This window comes from Callithrix jacchus, chromosome 15 (genome assembly GCF_049354715.1).
Source record: "Callithrix jacchus isolate 240 chromosome 15, calJac240_pri, whole genome shotgun sequence".
Classification (NCBI taxonomy): Eukaryota; Metazoa; Chordata; class Mammalia; order Primates; family Cebidae; genus Callithrix; species Callithrix jacchus.
In genome coordinates this window covers 96,271,607-96,284,954 of record NC_133516.1, presented here as the reverse complement: position 1 = coordinate 96,284,954, position 13,348 = coordinate 96,271,607, and the positions used below count along the sequence as shown (strand labels likewise).

Below are 13,348 nucleotides of genomic sequence, written 5' to 3'. Positions count from 1 at the left end.
CGTGGTTATTGGCAAAATTCATTTCCTCACTGACTGTTGAGATCCTCAGTTTCTCACTGACTGTTGGCCAGGGACTTCCTTAGTTCCTTGACATGTGTATTTACCCTTGTGGCAGCACATGCTGTGGCAGCTGACTTCCTTCAGAACATGAGAGTGAAGAGGGGATCAAGAAAGTCAGTCTTTTTATAACTTATTTCTGAAAGTGACATAACATCACCTCTACCTTTTTTTTTAATGGTAGAAGTTCATCACTAAGTCTAGCACATATTCAAGGGGAAAGGATTGCATAGGGAATGTACAGCAAAAGGTAGGAATCACTATGAGCCATCTTAAGGGGTGCCTAACACTCAAGCATAGTTTGTATAATGAAATACTGGAGAATACTGAAGGAAAGTTATCTTGGCCCAGGAATACATGAAGGCAGGGGGAGGTAGAAGCTCCATGAGCCCATGTGACAGGTTGTATTGTGGATGTCTGGGTGGGTCATAGCAATGTGGTGTCTCTTGTCTAATTGCAGTATACAGAGTTGAGAGATATGTCCAAGCATGGATAGCTATATAGCCAACTCGTTGACTCTTATTCCTGGGCACACAGCTTAGATCATTCTTTGAAGCTGATTGTGGACATGTGACTGATTTCTACCAAGAGTAATGTAAATAGTAGTTATGTGAACCACATTCAGGCAAGCACCAAAATCTCCCATGCACAGTCCTCCATGTGTTTTCCACTAAAGCATGAAAAGAATGGAGATGACTTCAAGGGTAACTTTTTAATATCCAAGTTGAATATAGTAGAGCCTGAGATGAAGGGAACGTTGGCACATGACAGGAGAGAGTCACCTACTGATCAAAAACATCGTGTGAAAAAGAAAGAAATTTCTACTGGATTAAGCAACCAACAATATGTAGTTCCTTGATTATAGGAGCTAGCATTACTCCAACAACAAGAGCCAGATTATCTGAAGCAGCAGTCCTGAACCAAGCAGTTAAGCTCCAACAGTGCAAAGAAAAACCAGAAATGTAAGAACCTGGCTGAATTAGCTTTAAATCTAAAATGCCTAAGATGGTTCTTGGCATAAAGTAAGTTCTTTGTAATTTTGGTTAAATGATAGATACTGACTCAAATTAGTTATTAATGGGAACTGATACATGTAAGGTTTATGAGATAGCAGAATTAATTTGAGCCTAATACCCTAAATAAAATTTCAGGTGAGGATATTTTTGTGTTGTTTTGTTTTGAAGTTGTTAATGTTTTGCCTCCAACATCTGGTTTGGGAATTCGGAACTAATGAAACAGGTAAGAAAATGAAAGGTCCCTGTCAGGAGCTTTAGAGTGACATATTAGATTTAAGAGCAAGGAATTTAGAGGCACTGACAACACCAATAAACTCAGTTTACTAAATACTTACCTTATGCAGTCAGCTTTTATTGTAGGCTCAGATATATTACAGCTCTGTAGTTCCCTGAAGCATCTTAAAGATTTTTGATTCCTTTATAGCTTATATAATATTTTGTAGATTGGTATAGATTCTATTCTATAGTATGTGTTTATTTTCTCCTATGTTTGATTAACTGTCATGTATTGAGCACCCACTATATGCAAGGAAATATTGAGATGTATGGGCTGTATCTTTGAGGATATCTTTTTTCACTGGACATCTCTTTTATATTAAATTTTTACAGATATAGAACTTTGTGAAACTTTTTCAACTTTCAAGTCACAGATGTGCACTCAGGCTAATTCAACCTTTGACATTGCTGCTCCCTAAGCTATAAGTCCACAATTTCTTGTGAGCATCTTCACAGCCTTCTCTTCTCCTATTATACCTTTTCTTTTGTCACCAAAGAAATGTCTTCACTCTAGGGAATTTAAGGACAACAGATTTTATCTATTTACAGTCATGCTTTAAGTGATAGCATCTAAAGTGCTAGCATTAACAGCATAAAACTTGTAAAAGAAATATAAATAAAAATAACAAAGATTGATGTTAATAATAAACTAATTTCCCCTGTTATTACTACATCCCTTTCTCCCAAACTCTATATTCACATACACAAGATACTTTTATTCTTTTAAAAATTCTTTTCTTGCATTTTTTATTATATTTTTTGATTTGTTTTGTTGCTAAAAAGAAAGAAAACGATACATACAACATGGGGAGCCTTTCTGTGTTGTTCTGATGAAATGTTATAAATCTGTAAACTTTTCTACTTTGTATGTGGCAAATGATAAATCTCAAGGAACCAAGCATCTGGCTGGCACCATGAGCAGAGCAGGGAAATGCAGGATCTCTGCAGTCTGGGCAGTCTGGAAGAGGGAGGTGAGGCACTTAAGAAGGAAAGCCTCTCTGTGAACTGAAACATGTCCTGTGGGTTTTCAGAGCAGTCACAATCCTGCTGCGGACCAAGATTTAATGGAGAGAAGGAAGGCAATCCCAGTTTGAGAATTGCTGTTCTATATTTACACCACTTCTTTATTTTGTTGTTGTCGTTGATGCTGCTGTTTCCTCTACAGCTCTCTTAGCCCCTAGTTTATAGCCAGCAGCTTGAGCATTTATTTCATGCCTGGCACTGGTCTGAGTGCTTCACTTAACGTTATGTCATTTAATACTCATAGCAATTTTATAGGGAAAATATTTCTGTCATCTTCATTGTACCAAAGCAGGAAGTAAGCGAAGGTAGGTCTAATGGTTGCACCTCTAGTAAATGATATGGTAGACTGGTTCTCATGGCTTGCCTTTTGATAAATTGACTTTCTGGATTCCTTCCTTTTGCTAAAATTCCTTTGTCTATTAAATTTGAGAAATTCTCCAAATATCCAAACTTACCAAATCCCCTAATGATTTTGATAACTTTTTTTTTCTTTCATTAGTAATTATTATGAATTTAGAAAATAAAGATAAGCAAAAGAAGAAAGCAAAAATCACCCACAACTCTTCCATCCAAGAGCAAACAGTGTTGTCACCATTGATAGCTGTGAAATACATATTAACACACGCAACTGACATTTACTGGACATCTCTTTATGTTACATTTTTACAGATATAGAAGTTTGTGAAATGTTTTCAACTTTCCAGTCACAGATATGTACTCAGGCTAATTCAACCAATGAGCTATTGAATGTGCAGAGAAAGATAAGGAAACAGAAAATGTCTCAGTAGCTATATAGCTTGCCCTGGAAACTGGAACATAGTTTAGAAAATAAAGACAACTCGTTATTTAATATTAATTCTAGGTAACATCTCCTCTGACATTGCTGGTCCTTATGCTGCAAGTGCACAATTTCTTGTGAGCATTTTCACATCCTTCTGGTGTTACAGGTATTGCTTTGAGTGTAACTTCTTTTGCCTCAAGATATCTGACTAGTGTCTTTTCTCAAAATGTATATCTTTTTTTCTTCATCCTTCTGTTATCTTTTTTTCTGAGTGGTTTATGTTTAAACTCTTCAAGATATGACCTGATTGACTACCCAAACTCCATTTGCTAGTGTAGAACATCCCTAGTGAATGGATGTCTCATGCCAAATTACTCTCAAATACGGTGAAGTTATCCTAGATTGGCTCAGAGTCCTGGTTTACAACTGTTGATCTGGCATAATTAATAGCAGCCTCTCTTTTCATTGCCAAAATTTTCCCAGTTTGTATGAGAAGTCATATCCTCTGTTTCATATGGTACTGGTTAGACAGTAAAGGACTGGCTCTCAGTTCTTCAATAATGGATCAAAGAGAGCCAAAAATAAGTGAAACTGCCATACTAAGATTCTCCTAATTAGATTGATAATTAGGAGACAGAGAATTATTTCTCAGAATTCTAATTGAATAACATGACTAGTAAAATAGAATTAACCATTTTCTGTAGAGAGCATAGGAGCAGGATATGGAAATGCACTTGCTTTTCAAGTGTACTAGAACCCTTTTCAAAAGGATCACATGCTGGAATGAAAATGTATTCAAGCAATTTTTTAAAAGCTGATACCCTACAGGTTACATTTTAGGCTACAATACATTAAAAATAGAAACAAATAATAAGAATGGAATTAAAATGAACCAAATGCATAAAATCTTTTTTTAAAAGTGTTTTTAAAAAGTGCCTAGGTCAGGGAAGGAATCCAGAACAAGAAAATGCAATGAAAATATATATACAATATGTTTAAAAAGTATGAAATGCTGCCAAAATAGCACTTAGTAAAAAATTTATCACTCAAGATTCCACAATTTGTATGGAAGTAAAGAATAATAATAAAAAGAATGAACTAAGCCTCTACCTAAAATATTCAGGAAAATAGCAAAACAACATGCCAAAGGAAAGAATAAAATGGAAACTATACGGGGAAAAACAATGCAAAAGGAATCCAATTTACAGTAAAGTAAAAGTTTAGCAAATATTTAGGAATAAATTACAAACCTACAAATGATGTAAAAAACTGCCAAAGTTTATTGGGAGAATATTGAAATAAGCAGAGAGGCAAACTGTATTTCTGAATATAAAGACTGTCATATTCTAAAGATGTCAGATGTTCTCAACTTTCATTATAGCTTTGGTACAGTCTCAATGAAAGCATAAACATGACATTATAAGAGATAATTCTAAGAATGCATCTAGGAGCGTAAATAGGTCAGAATATCAAAGAGTTTTCTGAAATAGAGAATTGAGAATTATTAAATGTCTGTGTCTAGAGTAAAATGATGATAATAAAACCAAAGCTTCCTTTTCATGAAAATAAAACAAAATAAATAAATGTCAGATATACTGAGTTTTTAAATATAGTTTTATTTTATAGAAACAAAAAATGACTGTTGACTAGAAATTTATAGTGGTTACTTTGTAAGCAGAGAGGTGATAGGAAATACCCTAATGGAAAAAGAACCACAGATTATACTAGTTTTTAGCTTCTATTAAAAAAAATTGCAACCTAAATTAAAAACTGTAGATAATTGCAAATAAATTGAAAGCTTTCAGAAAAAATGGAAACATTTTAAATCAGTATTATATAAAGTGTTTGATTGGCATTTTGATACAATTCTGGACAACATAGCAATTAATTAGAGGATGTTATAAAAGAGTTACTTGGCTCAACAGACATTTATTGAACAACTAACCACTCAGGATACTAGAAAAATATTATGATTGCCTTCAAGGTGGTTGCAGCTGTTAACCAAGTAAACATGGTCAAGACATGCAAATTAGGAGAGGACTATAAAAATATTTATACCTATTTAACGATTCTAGTTAAATTAAAATTAAAATAAAAATTAAATATAAATCCTTTGTATAGATGAGACTTAATTTTAACTGATTTATTCATATTTCAGGTATCAATTCTCAAAATCTATTTAAATTTTTGTAGTTTTAAAATTTCACCATAATCCACATTAGCTGTTGAAAAATTCAGAAACATGTATTAGCAAAAAGGAAACATTGCTATTAACATCCAGTAATAACTATAGTTATTATTTTCATGTACATTCTTTCCAACTTTTTAATGCATACTTATTTACTTTCCAAAATAGGCTCATAAAATTATAATGTTTATAATCTGTCTTGATATTTTATTATATAAATATTACCAATATTACTCATACTTACAAATTACAATTTTCCTTTACTTAATCAAATTCCATGGTAAATATGTACCATAATGTATTAGACTAATCTGCTTTTGTGGTTAAGATGTTTCCAGTTTTTCTTTATTATCTAATTCATTCATCCAGTAAATACTTATTCTATTAATTCTCCTAGGTTTTTTGAACAGAGTAATGAACACAGCAGAAGTTGTGCCTTTCACTGCAAGGTTTATATTTTAGATAGTTGTGTTGTTCGCCTGTGCTATTTGGCTCCAACTTGATGAGGCATGCCCACACAGGAACCACATCCCATTTTGCTGCAGTATGCTACCTTCCAGAGGGAATGCTGCCACCATCTCCCAGCTCTACCTGTGGACCACAGAGCTTAGGCTTTCCACATCCTCTCCAGCATCTATTGTCTCCTCACTTTTTAACGATCACCATTCTAACTCACATGAGATAGTATCTCAATGTGGTTTTGATCTGCATTTCTCTAATGACCAGTGATGATGAGCATTTTTTCATATGTTTGTTGGCCTCATGTATGTCTTTTTTGGTAAAGTGTCTGTTCATATCCCTCGCCCACTTTTTGATGTTTCTTTTTTTTTTTTGTAAGTTTATTTTTCTTTGTAGATTCTAGATATTAGCCCTTTCTCAAATGGGTAGACTGCAAAAGTTTTTTCCCATTCTGTTGGTTGCCAATTCACTTTAATGATAGTTTCCTTTGCTGTGCAGAGACTCTTAAGTTTAATTAGATCCCATTTATCTATTTTGGCTTTTGTTGCCATTGCTTTTGATGTTTTAGTCATGAAGCATTTTTACACTGTTCGTGGGAGTGTAAATTAGTTCAATCATTGTGGAAGACAGTGTGGCAATTCCTGAAGGATCTAGAAATAGAAATACCATTTGATCCAGCAATCCCATTACTGGATATATACCCAAATGATTATAAATTATTCTGTTATTAAGGCACATGCACACGTACATTTATTGCAGCATTGTTCACAATGGCAGAGACTTGGAACCAACCCAAATGCCTATCAGTGATAGACTGGATAAATAAAATGTGGCACAAATACACCATGAAATACTATGCAGCCATTAAAAAGGATGAGTTTATGTTCTTTGCAGGGACATGAATGAAGCTGGAAACCATCATTCTCAGCAAACTGACACAAGAGAAAACCAAACACTGCATATTCTCACTCATAAGTGGGTGTTGAACAATGAGAACACATGGACACAGGGAGGGGAACATCACAGACTGGGTCCTATTGGGGGGTAGGAGGCTATGGAGGGGATAGCAGGGTGTGGGGGTGTTGTGGAGGGATTGCATTAGGAGAAATTTCTAAAGTAGATGAGGAGTGATGAATGCAGCAAACCACCATGGCATGTGTACACCTATGTAACAATCCTGCACCATCTGCACATGCACTCCAAAACTTAAAGTATAAATAAATGTAAAGAAATAAAAAATAAAAAGTAAAAGCTTTGGTTTTCTAGCTTCTCTGATTTTACTGAATCTCTCACTACAGGCAAAGAGAAATGTCTGACATCACATTAGAATCATCTTTTATTCTAGTCTAGAACTGAATTTGACGAATTTGGGTTGTTTCCTATCTTCAATAAACTGTTAAGATCCAACTCATCATGCCTAACATCTTCTTTTCTTTGATCATCACCAAAAATGTGATTTCTTGCATGCATCAAACTGATTCTCACATGTACTGTATTTTTCAAATGTTCAGTGATGCCTTTCTCCTACCCCAACTTCCCACCTCTCTCTATCCTCCCAAACTTCCTCACGGTGCCCTTTTAATTTGTCATTGTATTATAAATAAGCTTATCTATATCAACAGATACTTTTCATATGAAATTGTTATTTTTATTTTTGAAGCAACCACCACCAACCTCATATAGGCTGCCCATTTTCTCCAGTACTTACGATCTTAAGGTTGGATATACAATTAGTGCTTGTAGGGTCATTACCATATATCATTTTACATTTTCTTTTGTCCTCCCTCCCTTTGGCAATGATTCTAATTTAATTTGTGTTTGTACATGTTTTTGTAAAAGATATGCCTTCTTGTGTACATCATTTTTTAATATATTAAAAAGTATTATGTTCAGTATTTCATTCTATTTTTTTTAAGTTAGTACTATATTCTTAAGGTTCCTCAGTGTGGCTATGTAGAGTATCTACTCTCTTTTATATCACCCTTGCATAATAGATTCTGTATTTCATATTATGCCTATTTTCTCTATCAGTAAGGAGTGACTAGATCTCTCCAACTATCAGCCAAGTCACATAATTCTACAATAAATGGCCTTTTGCAAATGTCCCTTAAAGAATTTTATGAGGCTTTCTTTGGGATGCAAAGAACTAGAAATTGAATGGCTGAATAATAGGGTGTAAATATATACAATATGGCTAAATACTGGCAGATTGCCCACCCTATCACTAAGGAGGTTCTTATAACCCGTTCTTCCTTTCTACTTTTTGTATTATTCAGGGTTTTTTTTTTGGTTTTACAAGTCTAAGAGACTTGAAATATTATTTCATTTTGCTTTTATTTTGTATTCCATGGATTAGTAATGAATTTGAACATCTTTTTCTACATTGTCAGCCTCTGGGTTTCTTCCTTTTGAGCTATATCTTCATAACCTTTGCTTATTTTTTTTTTTTTTGGAGGGCTTCTGTGATAAGTTTTTTTGTTGAAATTGAGAAGTTTGTAGTGTTATTTTGATACAAATCCCTTGTAAATTTAGGATTTAAAAATAGTTTCCCACATTTGATCATCTAGTAATTAATGCTTTTCTTCATGTCTTTTATCTTACAGAAGTCTTTATTTTTGATAGAATCAAAGAATCCATGTTTTTTTCCTTTGTGGTTTTTGTTTTGGGAGTTTTGTTTAAAAATTCTTTTTAATTCCTAATTTTATATTTCATGCTAAATTTATTAACATATCTTTCACATGTAGATTGTTAATTCACTGGAATTTTATCTTTTTATGTGGCATCGGGTAGAGGTCTAGTTTCACTCCTCTCTGTAGGGTGAACTAGTCTATCAAAACCATCTGTGGTAGTCAGCCTCTATAACAGGCTCCAATAATCCACTCTTTGTGGTATTCCCTCCTTTGTTTAATCCCCTCCCACTAAGAATGGACTGTGCCTAGTAATTTGCTTCCAACCAACAAAATATCGTAAAAGTTTTGTGATGTTACTTCTCAGGTTAGGTTCTAAAAAGACTGGGACTTCTGTCTTATTGGCTCTCTTTTCTCTTTTTCTTCTGGGGAAACAAGCTGCCATGTTGTAAGCTGTCCTGTGAAGAGGGCCACAGGGCAAGAAACTCATGCAACCAACAGCTATTGAGGAGCTGAGGCTTGTTAGCAGCCATGTAAGTGAATTTGAAAGTAGATTAAAATGACTGTAGGCCTGACCTTCACCTTATTTGCAGCACTATGAGAAACCCTGATGAAAGGATTCACCTAAGCTGTACTGAACTCTTGACACTTAGAAACTGTGAGTAATAAGTAGTTATTGCTTTTAGTTGCTAATGTTAGGCCAATTTGTTATGTAGCAGGAATCTCTTAAGACACCATGTAATACATTTATGGTCTTTTTTCTATTGAATTGTATGTAACCTTATCATTGAATCATTAATTCCACTCATTTATTGCTATAGACTTGCTGTAGCTCATATGTAATAGAGTGTTTCCCCCTGCTTCACCTTTTTATTTTAAAGTCAACTTTGGTATTTGTTAATTTTCTTCTTCATACTTTTTATGGTAAGTTCACTGAATTTTTGAAATATAGTTAGAATTTGATTGAATTTGCATCGTTTATTGACAAATATGCAGAATTTATAACTTTATTTCACTATAATCTCATTCAAGAGTATGAAATGTCTTTTCACTTATTCAAATCATGATCCTTTTCCTTTATTGGAATCTTAAAGTTTTATTCAAAGAAACCTTGTATATTCTTTAGTAAGTTCATTCCTAGAAAATTTATACATTTTGTTATATTTTATAGTTGGTTATAAAGAAATGCAAGTACAACTACTATGGAAAACCATATGGAGATTCCTGAAAGATCTAAATGTAGATCTACCATTTGATCCAGCAATCCCACTCCTAGGTATATACCCATAGGAAAAAAGTCATTACCCAAAAAAGATATCTGCACACACATTTGTAGCAGCACAAGAATTGCAAAAATATAGAGCCAGCCCAAATGCCCGTCAATCAACGAGTGGATAAAAAAATGTGACTGGTGCGGGGCTCACATCTGTAATCCCAGCACTTTGGGAGTTCAAGGCGGGTGGATCACCTGATGTTAGGAGTTTGACACCAGACCTGACAAACATGGTGAAATCCCAACTCCATTAGAAATACTAAATTAGCCTGGCATGGTGGTACATGTCTGTAATCCCAGCTACTCAGAAGGCTGAGGCAGGAGAATTGCTTGAACCTGGAAGGCAGAGGTTGCAGTGAGCTAAGATCATGTCATTGCACTCCAGCCTGGGCAACAAGAGCAAAACTCTATCTCAGAAAAGAGAAAAAAGAAAGAAAGAAAGAGAGAGAGAGAGAGAGAGAGAGAGAGAAAGATAGGAAGAAAGAAAAAAAGAAAGAAAGAAAGAAAATGTGTGTGTGTACATATCTATCTATCTATCTATCTATCTATCTATCTATCTATCTATCTATCATCTGTACCATGGAATACTGCTTAACCATAGAAAGGAACAAAATAATGGCATTGACAGCAACCTAGATTGAATTACAGAACATTATTCTAAGTGAAGTAACTCAGGAATAGAAAACCAAACATGTTATGTTCTCACTCATAAGTGGGAGCTAAGCTATGAGGAAGCAAAGGCATAGGAGTGGTAAAATGGACTTTGGGGACTCGGGAAAAGGTGGGAGTGGGCGAGGGATAAACAATTACACATTGGGTACAGTGTACACTGCTCGGATGATGGGTGCACTGAAATCTCAGAAATCACCACTAAAGAACTTATTCATGTAACCAAACGCCACCTGTTTCCCAAAAACCTATTGAAAAAGAAGTAGAAATAAACCGTTCTAACTAAAACAACAATAACTTAAACCTAGAAATGCTATTGCTTTTGGTTGTTAATTTTTTATCCTGAAAGCTCACTGACCTCTCTTATAATGGTTGTCTGTTGGCTGTCAGACTAAGATAATAATGAATTATTTCTCAACCTGTTGATTCTGTTTTCCCTTTCAATATTTATACCCTGTTGGCTGTTTTCTTCCTGTTTTTGCTACTAATTGCTATGTACCAAACTCTCCAAAACTTAAGTTTTAAAGAAAAAAAAATATTTCTTACATTTCTCTGGGTTGACTTGGCTTATTTGGTTGGGTTTTGTCTTTTGTCTTTTGTGTGGTTTTATTTTAGTCCTTTTTTTTTAAATTAGAATGTTGGCCAGAGTTGTAGGCATCTGAAGCTTCACCAGGATAGCTATTCAAGGTGGTTCATTCATATAACTGACAGCTGATGTTGGCTTCCAGTTGGGATTTCAGCTGGTGTCTGTCTGCTATAGCTCCTATATGTAGCTTCTTCAGGTGGCTTAAATGTCTCACAACATAGCAGGTGCATTCTAAGAGTAAGTATCTCAAAGATAAATTTTATAGTAGGTCAAGTTGGAAGAGAATACCATATTCTATTTGTCAGTGAAATCACAGAGACTTTGACGATTGAAGAAAGTGGAAAAATGAACTCTGTCTCTTGATAGGGAAGTAATAAGATCACATTGCAGAGACTTGTGAGTAGAAATTATTCTTGTGAATATCTATGAAAAGATAGTTTGTATGTTTTATTATAACATTGGACAGAACATCTAATACAATTAAAAAGAGCAGAATTTATAGTGTAAGGATTCTCTCTGACCTTAATAAAAATAAAGTGCCTTTATTAATTGTTATATATTTACTGTTTATTTTTAATATACAGTTTTTACCAAGTCATGAAGTTTTTATCTATTTAATTTGTGTAGACTTTTAAAATTATTAATAATTGTTTCTTGAAATGATTGTATTACTCAGAATTCTCTGAAGGAACAGAACTGGTAGCTTATGAAGGTATAGATACAGGACACAGGATATATATTATGGGAATTGGCTTATGCTATTATGCAGGCCAAAAGTTCTGCAACATGCCATATATAAGCTGGAGAATTAGAAAAGCCAGTGGTATAATTCAATTTGAGTCAAAAGGCCTAGAAAATTGGGGAGGGGTAAAGGTGGAATGGAATGTGTGTGTTTCACAGGGGTGGAGGGTGAGTTCTGGTGTAAGTTCCCTAGTCCAAAATTCCAAGAACCAGGAGCTATTCTGTTAGAGGTTAGGAGAAGGTGGATGTCCCAGCTCAAGATGAGAGAGAATGAGTTCTCCCTTCCTGTGTTATTCAGTCCTTCAAGGCATTAAATGTGCCCACTCAAACTGGTGGCAGTGGATTTTTTTTACTCAGGTTACTTATTTAAATGCTAACCTCTTACAGAAACACCTTATAGATACAGTCAGAAATAGTGTTTAACAGCTATCTGGGAATCCCTTTGCTAGTCAAGTAGACATGAAATTAACCCTTACAATAGTTTTGGGTTTTTTTTTTCTGTTAATTTGGAGAATTATATTGGTAGATTTTTTTTTTTTGTATTGGACCAACTTTTATTCTCAGAAAAATTTTCACCTAGTCATATGGTGACATTTTCAAATATTATTTTGCCTTGAGTTAACTAACAGTTTCTTTAGAAATTTTTACAAAATCATCATCTTTTTAGACAAAGAAGAAGGAATACATAATTAATCTGTGCAACTTAAAAAGTTTGGATGTAAGTATACACTATGGAAAGCATTACGACAATCTATGCTGTAAGACTATCTATTGCCTCCAAAATCTCACTCCTGCCCTCTTATTTATTGTCATTGTTACTTTCTTGTGATGAAAACACTTAAAATAAGATGGACTCTAAACAAATTCTTAAGTGTATGAGACAATATTGTTAGCTGTAAGCACTGTGCTGTACAGTAGTTCTCTGGGACTTATAAAGCTCATATAACAGGAACTTTTTGTACTCTTTGACTAATATCTCCTTGTTTCCTCCTTTGGCAACTACCATTCCACTCTCTGCTTCTGTGAATTTGATTATTTTAGATGAATCATATAAGTGATAACGTGCAGTATTTGTCTTTCTGTGTCTGGCTTATTTTACTCAACATAATGTCCAAGTTCATCCATGTTGTTGAAAATGGCACAATTCTCTTCTCCTTTTTAATGCTGAATACAAACATTCCATTGTATATATAGATATTACATTTTTAATCCATTTATGGGTATTTCAGTTGTTTCCATCTTATTGTGAATAATGCTATAATGAACATGGAAATATAAATATTTCTTCAAAATCTGTACTTTAATTCCTTAAAATATGCATCCAGAAATGGGGCTACTTGATCACATGGTAATTCTATTTTTACTTTTTGTAACTAAGAATGAATTTAACCAAAGAGGTATAAGATTGTACACTGAAGACTATAAAACACTGATTTTTTTAAAAAAGAAAATACAAATGAGTGAAAAGCCATCCATACTTATGGATTATAAGAATTTAATGTTGTTTGGGAGGCCAACGTGGGCAGATCACGCGGTCAAGAGATGGAGACAATCCTGCTATGGTGAAACCCTGTCTCTACTAAAAATACAAAAATTAGCTGGTGCACCTGTGGTCCCCGCTACTTGGGAGGCTGAGCGGAAGAATTGCTTGA

General features: G+C 34.3%; 1 long non-coding RNA gene across 7 annotated transcripts in view; it reads left to right on the top strand.

Annotated features, from left to right (window-relative positions):
• The window catches only part of LOC108588360 (uncharacterized), a 300,827-nt gene that overhangs the window by 141,177 nt on the left and 146,302 nt on the right, over positions 1–13,348 (top strand). For all 7 annotated transcript variants that reach the window (XR_013527711.1, XR_013527708.1, XR_013527706.1 and 4 more), the window contains one exon: positions 8,866–8,960. This is a non-coding gene — a long non-coding RNA (uncharacterized LOC108588360). The remainder of the gene's footprint in view (positions 1–8,865; positions 8,961–13,348) is intronic.